This window comes from Microcebus murinus, chromosome 3, assembly GCF_040939455.1.
Source record: "Microcebus murinus isolate Inina chromosome 3, M.murinus_Inina_mat1.0, whole genome shotgun sequence".
NCBI lineage: Eukaryota > Metazoa > Chordata > Mammalia > Primates > Cheirogaleidae > Microcebus > Microcebus murinus.
In genome coordinates this window covers 32138507-32153460 of record NC_134106.1, presented here as the reverse complement: position 1 = coordinate 32153460, position 14954 = coordinate 32138507, and the positions used below count along the sequence as shown (strand labels likewise).

The window sequence follows — 14954 nt, the reverse complement described above, 5'->3', positions numbered from 1 at the left end:
TTACATGTACTGTCAATTTGAAGTAAAAAACAATTTTTCTAATTTAGCACCAGCATATGCTCTTTTGGCAGCAAAGCTGATTCCTAATCGAGGGAGACTGGGCTGGCTACGTGGCTGACTCCGTGGCTTCATCCTACCTGCATCTCAGGGCTGGAGACAGGGTGTGGACTGAGGAGAAATTGTTCTCTCACACTCAAAGCAGCTGGCCTTAGAACAGCATCTGTGCTAGGGAAATACGTGGTCGCTTTTAAATCACTGCAAATATTACCAGGGACCATCTCCTCCTCTGCCCCTTGCTGGTAACGGGCAGGATCCCAGTGGGCAGAAAGAGTAACAGGAAGGAGGTGGGCAGCTGGCCCAGCGCTCTGCTCCTTCCCCAGGGCAGTCTGCATGTGCCAGGAATGAGGTAAGTAGTGCACACATCACCAAATTGCCTTTCCTTCCCCACTGAGCTCTCAGGCTACATTTAAAGTGCCAAGAATTCTGAAATGAGAAGAGAAAGGAGGTAGGGAGAATGATCAGGTCTGGATTGACAGTAACAAGCAGTACTCAAGGATCCCAGAGATCGGGAGTCTGGTGGTGAGCCCAGAGCTCCTTAGCTGAGTTCACCAGAAAATGTTCTATGGTCCTGATGCTCTGCTCCCTTAGAGGATGATTAGAGACTTCAGGCAGAATTAGAAGACTGAGTGGGAATGAAAGACAGATCAGCAGCAATGTCAGAGACCTGCTATTAGCTGTTTTGTGTCCTTGTTACCAAACCCTTGTTCCTCTGTCACAGCAGAAAGTCAAATAGATTCGAAGAAGAAAGCTTGTTATTAAGATTTGGCTCCCTACAACACACACATTAAACTGACAACATGAAACTTGACAAAAATCATACAGGAAAAGACCTGTGGTTGATTGATGGCTTTCCAAAGACAAATTAGGGCCTTTAAAAAAAAAAAAAAAAAATATATATATATATATATATATATATATATATATATATATATATATATATATAGGCACACACACACACAGATGGTAGCAAAGACAGACGTTACATGCAATGTTCTGTTAAGGAATGATACTGTGAAAATCCACAAGGAGGCATTAGATTCCAATTTTTTCAAAGCCATACATGCAAACTTTGAAATTAACTGGCTTTCCAGGTTTAGAGAGCAATGAATCTGGCTCTCTGAAAAGGAACACAAAAAGCATGAGCTCATAGCACCAGATGGCATCACACAATGGGGGGAAGAAACATGCAGAGGATTGAAAAGAACAAGTTGTGGTCTATATTTAGTGATTAATTAGCTTCTTAAAGGGCCAAGTAGAGCCACTTTAATGATGACATAAACCATAAAAGAAGACATATAAATATGTTGTTCAGCGATTAGAAATGGAGCTTTGTGGTCTGATGAATTTCTGTTGTATCCAATGCTAAGAGAGATGATATAGTTCCAAGCTAAGTCATAGAAACCCACATTCAAGGTTAAATGAGGGAGAAACATGAGAAGCACCAAAAAATGCTATAAAAATCATTATTATCAATCAATGATGAGGCCATTTATATGGTGGCTAAAGGACTTACAGTCAGACAGACTTGGATTTGAATCCAAGCTGGGTGACTTTTGGCAAATTACTAAACCTTTCTGAGCCTGGATTCCCTCATCTATAAAAGGGGGAATATGGCAGATACCTCATGGGGTTATTGTGAAGGGAGAAAGAGGTAATTCACGACTTAGCATAGGATATGGCTCATTGTAAGCACTGCATAAATGTGAGTACTGGATGTTGAGTTATCTCTTGGCACCTGCACAATTCACCATATAGAACCACTGCCACACACCAGGAGTCTGCACCCTAAAAGGGAATCATAGATTAACCCAACCCAGTGTCCGGAGAGATAGAAACATGCAACAACTGCCTGAACAATGGCCCAACCACTGGCTCTCATGCTTCCTCTCCATTCTCTCCCATCACTCACTCCTGAAAAATCTGCTAACTGACCCCTTGCCACTATTCACTCAACCTTCAACCCACCTTGCAGGCCACTGCTAGATAAGTCTGCTGTGTGAATTCTGGGGGTCTCTAGAGCCTCATCTGCCCATCAGTAAAATGAAATATGAAAACCATTAAGATTTTTGTGACATCTACCTGCCTTTTACAGTATCATTAACTTAATTGTTGCTTTAAACTGATTACTGTGAGAAACAGTTTCACCTGCCATGATATAATTATGTATTTATTTTTTAATTACATATTTACTTAAAAATAAAGTGGCTGGCACATATGAGTACTATATAATTGTTTATTTAAAAGCTTCCATGCTTTGCTGATGTGCCAATTTCCATACTTTGACAAACAGAAGATGAGAAAATCTCTTGCAGTCCCTCGGAACATAAGACTAGGGTTTTCATTGCCTGGCTCTGTCATGCCCCTGTCCAAGAACGTGCAATTGGCTTCCCCCTGAATCAAGTCCACACTCTAGACCCCTATCATCTCTACCTATTCCCCACCTCACTTACACTTACCTGTGACTGATCCCCAGGGGCTACCTCTGCCCCTCCCAGAAGTGTCCCATGGCAATGTCATGCCCATTCCTGTGACCTTCCTACACCTACAGCCCTCACCTTAAAACAATCCAAAACCCACTAAGTGCTCCAGATCCACTGCCTTCCAAAAGCCCCAAACACTGCAGCCCATACAGTTCACTCTCTTCTCTGGCTTTATGTTGAAGTTCAAACCTGAGCCTTACAGTCTGGCTCTTGATTACTCAGTCTTTGTCATTTCCTAATAGATCAGAAAGTCTGCCTCCCTATCAACATCCCAAGTTCCTCGTGAATGGAGGCTATGACTTCTTTCTGGGTATAGAACGTCTAAGATACGTCTGAAATAGTTGACGACAAAGCAGTACAAGTGATCCTGCTCGAGGTTCTCTAGTAGAAAGGGTCAGTGACCATCTGCACTGTTTCCTAAAACATTTCAGAGGCAGCTTGGAAATTCTGCAACTGGCAGAAAAATAAAGAACTATTTTTCCCAGCACACATCCCAGTTTGAAAGGAAAAACCAGTCCCGGGGTCACAGGACAGGGCATCAGCCATGTTCTTGTCAGAGAGATTTAATTTCAGAGCGAATCAGGTGCTAAACAGACAAAAGAAAATGTTTGCCTAATCACCTCCTGTATTGGGTATGAACAACCCTCACTTAAATAAATAAACAAGATACAAGAAGTTTAGTGGCTGAACTTTTAGAGAGAGCCTCAAATGGCCAAAACCAGTCCCTAAGGTAAAGCCCTGGAGGGCAAACCCATCATCAAGTTTGCAGAATTGAAAGGCGAGAGATACAAAATTAGTAAATCTAAGCAGCCACTGTCCAACAGAAATATAATGCAAGTCATAGAGAATTTTAAACTTTCTAATAGTCACATTAAAAAATAAACAGGTGGGATTAATGTTCATACTTTTTAATTTAACATGCAATAAATACTTTGAAAATTGTCAATGAGATATTTCATATACTTTTTTTCATACTAAGTCTTCAAAATCTGCATTTGGTGTGTTTTCTAATTACAGAGCATCTCCTTTTGGACAAGCCTCATTTTGAATACTAGTTTCATGTGGCTGGTGACTACCATCCTGGAGAAGGGAGATTTCTAGATGAAGACGAATAAGACTCCAATGAAAGTAAAACAACTGAAAGCAAGAATGCTTGATATAGGAAGTGCCTGAAAGGTGTGAAGGTAATTCTTTGTTTACATCCTCTCTCCACAACATACTATCTTGTTCTACCATAAATGTTTCTTATTATTAATGGAGACTCAACTTCTTAGTGATTATGGAATTATATCTGTGTTCATTCTATATAGCCTTTGGAGCAAGACAGCCGGGATTGCCATTTTGCCCTTGGGCAGTTACTTAATTTCTCTGAGCATGTTTCCTTGGCTGGAATATGTAGATGATGAGAGTCCTTCTATCTCATAGGACAATTAAGTGGAATAATCAGGATCCAAGTCACGGCACCAAAAATAAATAAATAAATAATCATATAATGGTATTAGTTTTAGCTTCCATTGTTGTTATTATTACTACTGCTACTTTATTTATCTGAACAAACCCCAACAACTGTACTATTTATTAAAGACAAGACTCAGGTAAGTTCCTTGGCATGCAAACACAGGATCTCTAGGGACCAAAGAGGGAGGGTTCAATGACAAGCCACACAGATTCAACCCATTTCAGAGATAGTAAATATCATCACAATAAGTTTTAAAAGAAAAAGTGCCAATGGAGCAAACCAGAAATCAGTGTTCAAATAGGCATCATCCCGTACAGAAGTGGGAAGTGTCATTGGTTTAGGGTAGTGGATGACCACTGGTTTGCTGAATTAATTGTTAAATCTTCTTTAATGTAGTTATTATATTGTATCTATAACAAAAAGTAATAAGATATTTAATATTTTAAAACCAGGGATTCTCAGCTTCTCAGAACCATCATGGCATACATTTGGTGACTTAACTGGTGTGGCAGGAACAGTATTTATGACTTGAGGCTAAGATAAGATATGACTTTATGTGGCTTTGGAGGATTTCCACCCCAGCTGAGAACTCTCTGCTTCTCTCTCCCTCCCTGTTTTCTTCTCCTTTCCTTTATCTTCTCTCCCTAGCAGGACATAAGAAACCACAGTGTGGAGATAGTTCCTATTCTTTCTTCTCCATCTCAGAGTTACCACAGTGTGGAAAAGGGACATGATCGTGCCCTTGGAGAGAAGATAGACACAGACAAGATCTACTCCATCCCATATCTTGTTCCCTGAGACATTGTCTCATGTGAAACTGAATACAGCCATCAACTCAGTGGATATTCAACCATAACACACTGTGGTATTTTCTTTTCCATGGGGATACCATGTTACAGAAACAGGCCAACAGTCATTGCTGCTTACTCTTGCTCTGGTCACAACATACTACTGACCCCAGAGAGATCAATACAGTCAGAACAAACGCTATCTTAATAGCATACAGGTCTAAAGCTGTTGTTAATACACCCCTGAACTTAAAATCTCCTGGATTCAGGAAAGCATCCAAACAGTGTGGGGTGCAAACCTAAGCTTTCTGCCCTCTCCAGTATGACTGTTGAGTTAGTATAAACATCAGTGAATATAATTTTTTTTATCATAAAGTTAAGCCTGTGTGCTCCCAAATATTGGGAGAAACTTGAGAATGCATTTTTTCTGCATTTAATATGTGTGTATAAGAAGCAGTATGCAAAAGTGTAGACTAGAATATTTGGAACTGGCTTTGGAACCAGTTGTGTGACTTAGAGCAACAAACTCGACCTTTCTGAGCCGGTATTTCCTCATTTGTAAAATAAGTGATCACACAGTCTCAAAAATGTCATACGCATCAAATGAGATAATACACATAAACTGTCCTAACACAGTGCCTAGCACATAGTTGATGCTTAGTAAATGTTAGTGCCCATCCACTCTCTCTCCTCTCCCTCTTTATAAGCATACAATAAAGTGTGACCTAGGGACTGTAGTGCTTGTAATTTCATCCTCACCTCCAGCAGTTAGGAAATAAGTGGCCAACTATCAATCACTGCCTTCTCTCTCCCAAGCCCAATTTTTCTTATTGTGGTAAAACACACATAACAAAGTCATTATCTTAACCATTTATTATTGTATATATTTAAAGTGTACAACTTAATGATTTGCTATACATATACATTGTGAAATAATTACCACAATCAAGCTAATTAACATATCCATCACCTCACATAGTTGCCGTGTGTGTGTGTGCGTGCATGTGTGTGTGTGTGTGTGTGTGGTGAGAAGACTTAGGATCTACCTTCTTAGCAAATTTCAAGGATGCAATACAGTAGTGTTACCTTTAGTCACTATGCTGTACACAGATCTCCAGAATTTATTCATCTGGCATAGCTGAAACTTTGCACCCTTGACCAGCATCTATCTGCCTCTTCTTCCTGCCCTTGGTAACACCATTCTACTCTCTACTTCTATGAGTTTCACTGTTTTAGATTCCACATATAAGTGAGATCATGCAGTATTTGTCTTTCTGTATCTGCTTATTTCACTTAAGCATGATGTCCTCCAGGTTCATTCATGTTGTCACAAATGGTAGCATTTGTTCCCTTTTAAGGCTAAATAATATTCCATTTTATGTATATCTGACATTTTCTTTGTCCATTCATCTGTAGATGGACATTTAGGTTTTTCCAATCTATTGGCTATTGAGAATAATGCTGCAAAGAACATGGAGGTGTAGATATTTCTTTCAATTCCTTTGGATAAATACCCAGATGTGAGATTGCTGGGCCATACGATAGTTTTCTTTTTAATATTTTAAGGAACTTCCATATTGTTTTCTATAATGGTTGTACCAATTTACATTCCACCAACAAGTGGTCTGGTTTTGGATGTTTGGCCCCTCCAAATCTCATGTTGAAATTTGATTCCCAATGTTGGAGGTGGAGGTGTTTGAGTCATGGGGGTAGATCCCTCAGAATGGCTTGGTGCCCTCCCTGAGATAATGGGTGAGTTCCCGCTTTATCAGTTCACACAAGAGCTGTTTGTTTAAAGGAGCCTGGCACCTCCTCTTCCCTCTCTTGCTCCTTCTCTTGCCCTGTGACACACCTGCTCTCCCTTTGCCTTCCGCCTTGATTGGAAGCTGCCTGAAGCCTTCACCAGAAGCAGATACTGGTGTGATGCTTCTTGTACAGCTTACAAAATCATGAGCCAAGTAATCCTCTTTTTTATATAAACTACCCAACTTCGGGTATTTTCTTTATAGCAATGCAAAATGGCTAATACCAATGGTGTACCAGGGTGTCTTTTCTTCACATTCTTGTCAACATTTATCTTTTGTTTTGTTTTTTAATGATAGTCACGTTAACAGGTATGAGGTGGTATCTCATTGTATTATAGTTTTGATTTGCATTTCCCTGATGATTAGTGATGTTAAGCACATTTTCAAATATATGTTTGCATTTCTACGTCTTCTTTGTAAAAATGTCTATCCAGCTTTTCTCGCTTTTTATTCAGTTATTTTTGTTTTGCTTTGCTATTGAATTGTATGAGTTCCTTATTTATTTGGGGTATTAACCCCTTATCAGATATATGATTTGCAAACGTTTTCTCCCATTCCACAGATTGCCTTTTCATTTTGTTGATTGTTCCCTTTGCTTTTTAGAAGTATTTTAGTTTGATGCAGGCAGATTCTTACTATTTTTGCTTTTGTTGTTCATGCTTTTGGTATCATATCTAAAAAATACATTGCAAAGACCAATGTCAAGAAGCTTTTCTCTCATGTTTTCTTCTAGAGTTTTACAGCTTCAGGTCTTACATTTAAGTCTTTAATACATTTGGAGTTGATTTTTGTGTATGGTATAATTGTTCAATTTTATTCTTTTACGTGTAGATATCCAGTTTTCCCAATACCACTTCTTGAAAAGACGGTCCTTTCCCCATTTTGTGTTCCTGGCATCTTTGTCAAAAATCAATTGACTATAAATGTGTGGATTTATTCCTGAGCTCTCTCTTCTTTTCCATTTGTCTATGTGTCTGTTTTTAGGCCAGTATCACACTTTTTTGATTACTATAGATTTGCAATATAATTTGAAATCAATTAAGTGTGATGCCTTCACCTTTGTTCTTCTTTCTCAAGATTGCCTTGGCTTTTCACTGTCTTTTGTAGTTTCATATGAATTTTAGAATTGCTTTTTCTACTTCTGTGAAAAATGCTATTGTAATATTGATAGGCATTACATTGAATATATAGATTGCTTTGGGTAAAATGGATAGTTTAACAATATTAATTCTTCCAATCCATGAACATGGGATATCTTCCCATTTATTTATGTCTTCTTTAATTTCTTTCATCATTTATAGTTTTCAGTGTACAGATTTTTCATCTCCTTGGTTAAAGTTATTCCTAAGTACTTTATTCCTTTTGATGCTATTATTTAATATAAATGAGATTGTTTTCTTAGTTTCTATTTTGAGTAGTTCATTATTAGTATGTAGAAATGCAACTGATTTTTATATGTTGATTTTGTACCCTGAAACTTTTTTGGTGAAATTTCCAATTTTCCTCATGTTATTGATTTCTAGTTTCATATTATTATAGTAAAAAAAGAAGATACATGGTATTATTTCAATCTTCTTAAATTTGTCAAGACTTATTTGAGGGCCTAGCATATGATATATCCTAGAGAGTGTTCTGTGAACACTTGAAAAGAATGTATATTCCGCTACCATTGGATGGAATGTTCTTTAGATGTTTGTTACATTCATTTGGTCTATAGTGTCCATCGTTTTCTGTCTGGATGATCTATTCAATGTCAAAAGTGGGATATTGAAGTTTCCTACTATTATTGTATTTCTGTTAATTTTCCCCTTCAGTTCTGTTAATATTTGCTTTATATATTTAGGTGCTCTGATGTTAGGTGCATATATATTTACAATTGCATCTTCTTGATGAACTGACCCCTTTACAATTGTATAGTGACCTTCTTTGTCTCTTGTGACAGTTTTTGACTTGAAGTCTATTTTGTCTAAGTATAGCTATACTTGCTCTGTTTGGTTACCATTTATATAAAATATCTTTCTCTATCTCTTCACTTTCAGCTTGTGTGTACCCTTACAGTGAGTCTCTTGTAGGTAGCATATAATTGAACCTTGTACGTGGGGCATGGTGGCTCATGCCTGTAATCCTAGCACTCTGGGAGGCCAAGGGAAGAGGATTGCTTGAAGTCAGGAATTTGAGACCAGCCTAAGCAAAAGCAATACCCTGTCTCTACAAAAAAAAAAAAGAAGAAGAAGAAGAAAGAAAGAAAAATTAGCTGGGCATGGTGGTGCATGCCTGTAATCCCAGCTACTCAGGAGGCTGAGGTAGGAGGATCACTTGAGCCTAGAAGTTTGAGAATGCAGTGAGCTATGATTACGACACTACACTCTAGCCAGGGCAACAAAGTGAGACTCTATCTCAAAAAAATTAATTAATCTAAAAAATTGGATCTTGTTTTCTGACTGTTTTATTTTTAGTTCCTTTCTTTCTCTCTTGCAGTCTTCCTTTGTGATTTGATGATTTCCTGTGGTGTTATGCTTTGATTCCTTTCTCCATATCTATTGTACCTCTACTACAGATTTTTCTTTGTAATTACCATGAGACTTACATAAACTATCTTATAGAAATAACATACAATTTTATGTTTATAACAACCTGACTTTGGGTACAAAAACTTTTATTTCTCCTTCCCACATACATACTATGTTATTAATGTCAGAATTTACAATTTTTATAATATATATCCACTAACAAATTATTATAGCTATGGTTATTTTTAGCATTTTGTCTTTAAGCTTTTATTCTAGTGTTAAAAGTGATTTATGCACTACCATTTGAGAATTCTGAATTTGACTAAAGACTTGCCTTTACTACTCAGTTTTATACTTTGGATATGTTTCCATGTTGCTATTTAGCATCTTTTCATTTAAACTTGGTGAATTCCCTTTAGCATATTGTGTAAGGCAGTTCTAGTGGTGATGAATTCCCTCAGTTGTTTGTTTGTTTGTTTGTTTGTTTGTCTTTTTTGGTCCAGGAAAACCTTAATCTTCCCTTCATTTGTGAAGGACAATTATATCAAGTAAAATATTCTTGGTTTTTCTTTCAGCACTTTGAATATATCATCCCACTCTTTCCTGGTCTATAAGATTCTGCTGAGGAATCAGCTGACAATCTTGTAAGGGTTCCTTTATATGTGATGAGTTGCTTTCCTCTGGCTGCTTTCAAAATTCTCTTGTCTTTGACTTTCAACAATTTGATTATAATGTGTCTCAGTTAAGATCTCTGATGTTCAGCCTATTTGGGGTCCTTTGGGCATGTGGATCTGAATATTCATTTGCCTCCCCAGATTTGGGGAGTTTCCTGTCATTATTTCTTTTAAAAATCTTTTTGTGCCTATCTTGCTGTTCTCCTTCTGGAATTTCCAGAATGCATATATTTTTTTGTTTGACGGTGTCCTTTACATTACACAGGTTTTCTTCACTCTTTTTCATTCTTTTGTTTGTTCCTCTGGCTGGAAAATTTCAAATGATCTGTTTTTTTCACTGGTTCTTTCTTCTGCTTGATTGAATCCGCTGTTGAAGCTCTCTCTTGAATTTTTTACTTCAGTCATTGTATTTTTCAGCTCCAAATTTTGTTTGGTTCTTTCTATCTCTTTGTTGAACTTATAATTTTGTTCAGTACTATATTTCAGATTTTATTTAGTTGTCTGTGTTCTCTTATAGTTCACTGAGCTTCTTTAAGACAAAATTTTGAATTATGTGTCAGGCAATTCATAGATCTCCATTTCTTTGGGGTCATCCACTTGAACATTATTTTGTTCCTTTGGTGGTGTTATGCAATTAAATGCTCTATCCCTGAACTATACCCCACTTTCGTGGTGTTATGTTTCTTTAATACTTCATGTTTTTTGAGGCTTTGCATTGCTATCTTTACATTGAAAGAAGCAGTTGCTCCCCCAGTGTTTACTGACTGGCTTTGGGAGTTAATGACCCTCATTAGTCAGCCCAGCTAGAAATTTTGAAGATCTCTCAGGATTTTTCTATAGATTTACTTGCCCTACTCCTCTCATTCCCTCTTGAAGGTGGCAGTCTTAGGATTCTTGGCCCTCTCTCAACCCCACAAAGTTAGGTAAGGTCCTGAGAGACTTATCAGTGTGCTAGGGCACTGCCCTGAAGTGTCCAAGGTTGTGCATCATCTTCTAATTCCACAGAGTTGAGCTTACTGCTGATATCCATGTACACACCATCTGCAGAGGGCAGGTACACACCATCTGCAGAGGCTCACATATGCCATCTCAGTGGTGTACACAGCACATTGGGGGCACATGACAGGTAATTCTAGCAGGGCACTGCAGGTGAGGCATCCCACAGGATTTGTGGTTGGACCTCTTGGTGAAGTCTGCAGTCAGTTAGCAGGAACTGTGGCTAGATTTGGTGATCAGTGTAGTAGTTATCATAAGTCTCTGCTCCTTTTCCCTGCTCCTAACTTCCCCCAGGCTATTCAGTCATGCTGTTCCCCTCAGTGATGGGGGAGGGGCAAGGCTGAAGTGGGATTCCTGGGAAACATCCTAGGAGGCTGTGGAAGCCAAATATTTACTACATTCTCCCTTTTCCCCATGGGTGAAATTACAGGCCAAAGTGGTCTCTCTTGGCTTTGAGCTGTGCCTCCTGGGAAAGAGGTGACACAGGTAAAGTGAAACTGTTCTTGCTACCCTCTTCAAGGTACCTATTTTCAGATTTTTGGCTCAAATGGAGTGCTGGAATCTCTTCACTGGACTCCTGAGTTCCCACAGAGGTATTCTCATCCATGGGTGATTGTCAAGATCAATGTTTTTATGGTGGTATGAGGTCTGGAATCTCCTATCCTGCCATTTGTTGGCATTACTCTCTCTTCACCATTTTTAAGTGTGCAGTACAATGGTGTTGAGCACATTTATATTGTTGTGCAACCACTATCCATCTCCAGAGCTCTTTTTATTTTGCAAAACTGAAACTCTGTACACATTAAACAAAATGTGTTGTGTACACATTAAACAAAATGTCCTCTCCCCAGCTCCTGGAAACCACCATTCTGTCTCCATGTCAATCATTATCTTTTGTATTCTTTTTTTTTTTTTTTTTTTTTGAGACAAAGTCTCACTGTGGTGCCTGAGCTAGAGTGCCGTGGCGTCAGCCTAGCTCACAGCAACCTTAAACTCCTGGACTCAAGCAATCCTTCTGCCTCAGCCTCTCTAGTAGCTGGGACTACAGGCATGCACCACCATGCCCGGCTAATCTTTTCTATATAGTTTAGTTGTCCAGCTAATTTCTTTCTATTTTTAGTAGAGACAGGGTCTCATTCTTACTCAGTCTGGTCTCGAACTCCTGAGCCCAAATGATCCACCTGCCTTGGCCTCCCAGAGTGCTAGGATTACAGGCATGAGCTACCACACCAGGCCTACCTTTTGCATTCTAAAGTCAACTATCTTATTTATTCTTTCTTTTACTCATTCATTGAACAAACATTTAGCAAGTACCTTTTAGACTGAGGACCTACTACTTTCTTAATCTAGAATATGGTACCACGAAAACAAAAAACTAACAAAATGAAACTAAACTAGAACTCTGAAAAGGAGAGGGAGAAAGAGAGAGAGAGAGAGATCTCCCACTTGCCATATCATGACCCAGAAACACTGATGGCTTTAGCAATTTCCCAAATATTCAGAAAACAGAGACTTACTGGAGAAAGTCTGCACATTTTAGAATGGGTTGGCAGTATTCCAGGGTAATTTATCCTTAAAAACAATGTATTGTTGGTTCCTTCCAGGTGTCTTGATAGAATCCTTCTAATTGCACTATACTTTCAAAAGTTCGTTTCCTTTATGAAAATGAATGGTGGATCAAGCTGAATTGACTAATTAACACTGTATAAGATGATTAGGAAAGCAACACTTGGTACCACTAATTTATGAAAATATAGACAAGGGCAATAGCTCTGCTCAGAGTGTGACAAAAATTTAAACATATTTGCTACCATGAACAATGTTCTTGTGTCCTCTACACCAGATGGGCTGCTGGATTTATGATGGGATATGTCATAGATACATATCAAGATAAATGGAAACTAGGAGTCCCTTTAAAGCCAGACTTCAGGACCTAAAGAGAGAGTCTTTTCTATAGTTGGCTTGATAATTGATAGAGTTGTACTCCTGGGCTTTTATGGATTATTGAAATCAATCTCAAAAAGCAATATGAACCAATTAGAAACAACATTTTCAACTTTTTCTAAGAAATAATCAAGGCAATGATTATGAGCAATCTAACCAATGACAAGCAAAACTGCCATGTCTGAATTTTATTTTCTTTCACTTCTTTAGCCTATCCTCTCACAGTTAAATGTCCTGGTAGGTGCCAGATTCAAAGCAATGAAGGGGCAATGAAATCTACAAATTGGATGCGTTGTCAAGGATGTATTCTAACAAGAGTTGAGGATGGCACTCACTACTTTCCAGTGGCAAGAGCCTATGGTAGGAAGAAGCCAAATCCCAAAGCCATTAAGTGGTAACAGCAGGAAGTGACAGTCAGGGCAGGGTCCTCTGTCTTTGGCTTCCTTTATCACTATTTCCCATGGGCTCTGGTTCCTCCAACAGCGCCACAGGCATCTCTAAATCACTACATAAATCTGCAGCCAGATAAGCACACTTTTGAGACCACCAGAATTGTTTTAGTGTAGTAATCGGAAAATGATAATCATGCTTTTATTTAATACATCGCATGTTATGCTTTGTTCAAAGTGCCTTCTCACACATGGCTCTTAGTTACATAAGGCAAACATCCTTCCCCTTTGGCAAATAAGGAGAATGAGGCACAGAGCACTTAAGTGGCCTGCCCAAGGCCACATAACTAAACAGTGATGACACTAATTCCCCATGGGTTTACTATATGCCAGGTTCTATGCTGAGAGCTCTTCCCATATTTCTCTCATGTGATAGATTCTGTCAGTACCTCTCTTTTCCAGGAAGAAACTGAGGCTCAGAGAAGTTAAATAATCTGCCTGCAGTCCCACAGCTAACAAGTGAAGTAGCTGGGATTGAATTTGTATGTCTCCAAAACCAGTTCTTAGACATCTAAACAGATGTTATGAGATAAGAATCACTATGACTACATCTGATCATACCCAGTTAATCCTGTTAAAGGGACAGGGACAGAGCAGACAGGCCTGCCTTGATATGTAGCATTGCTTTTATCATAATATTAATCTGAATATTTCCATCTCCTTTGCTCTTACACTCACACATTGAGGCTGCCCTCTACCCACACTGAAGCAGAAACACAGACTCAAGGAAACCACTGTCCAATGTTCTGCATAGAAAGACTTCTTTCCCTGCTTGCCATGCAGGTTTTCAGGTACCTAAACACCTGGCAGGGACAGAGGAAAGACAAGGGAAGGGCACAGAATTGATGAGGAAGTGAGAATAAGGTGTGGGAACAGGGGGAGGGGGCAGGCTGGAAAGGGGTTCCACCTCTGTGAAACCCCAGAGCCCCAGATATACATGAGCCCCAGATGGGAGTGGAAGGTCCAACATCCAATGTGGTAATGGAAGGGAAAACCTCTCCTTGACCAAGTAGAGCTGACATCTCCAGATGGGACTCTGTGTGGGGACAGAGGACCCACCCCCACAGCTGCACCCTCTAAACTGAATTCCCCATTCTCCCTCCTACCAGAATTTACCCACCTATAGGCACTTGAGCCTGAAATGTAAATGGACTTCTGGTCCAGTTCCAATGACAGCAGGAAGGGTAGCTATCATTCTCTTTCTGCTTACCACCTGTCCTTGTCCCATCTAGTCCTAACAAGGACATACAGACTGCCTAGTTGAAGGACAAGGAGAAGACAGGATAACCTGCACATAGTCCAGACCTGTACCTTACTACCCTCCTCACTGCATTTCATAGCACACATGCTGCCACGTTTGGGCTGACATCTCATCAGAATATGTCCACAGAATGTTTCCAGCCCTGATTTTATGTCAAGCAGCATGGAGGACATAGCCAACCAGGCAGGGGGAAAAAATAGTGCCAACTGACAGTTGTGTTATGTATCCCTTAAATCAGCTATTTGGGGATTCAGTGGGCCCACCCTCACCCATCTTCAGCAGTTCTGTCCCCTCATCCGCTCCCTACCCTGCCCCCAGGCGCTGCTGTGCTCATGCTCACTTAGGCCTCCCCTCCACCCGCCACCAGCTCAGCCCAGAGCTGCAGCACATCAGCATTCCTATCACTCCCCTCAACCCAAGGGGAAACATTTCCAGCTGCCTTGTACTTAAGCATCACCCCCGGCACCATAAGCCTGCGCCTGTGCATAATTGACAAGGAATATGTTGATAAGGAATGGGACTGTTCCA

General features: G+C 39.5%; 1 protein-coding gene across 2 annotated transcripts in view; it reads right to left on the bottom strand.

Annotated features, from left to right (window-relative positions):
• TMEM178A (transmembrane protein 178A) overlaps window positions 1–14954 on the bottom strand; it is a 67468-nt gene that overhangs the window by 31017 nt on the left and 21497 nt on the right. The window lies entirely within an intron of this gene.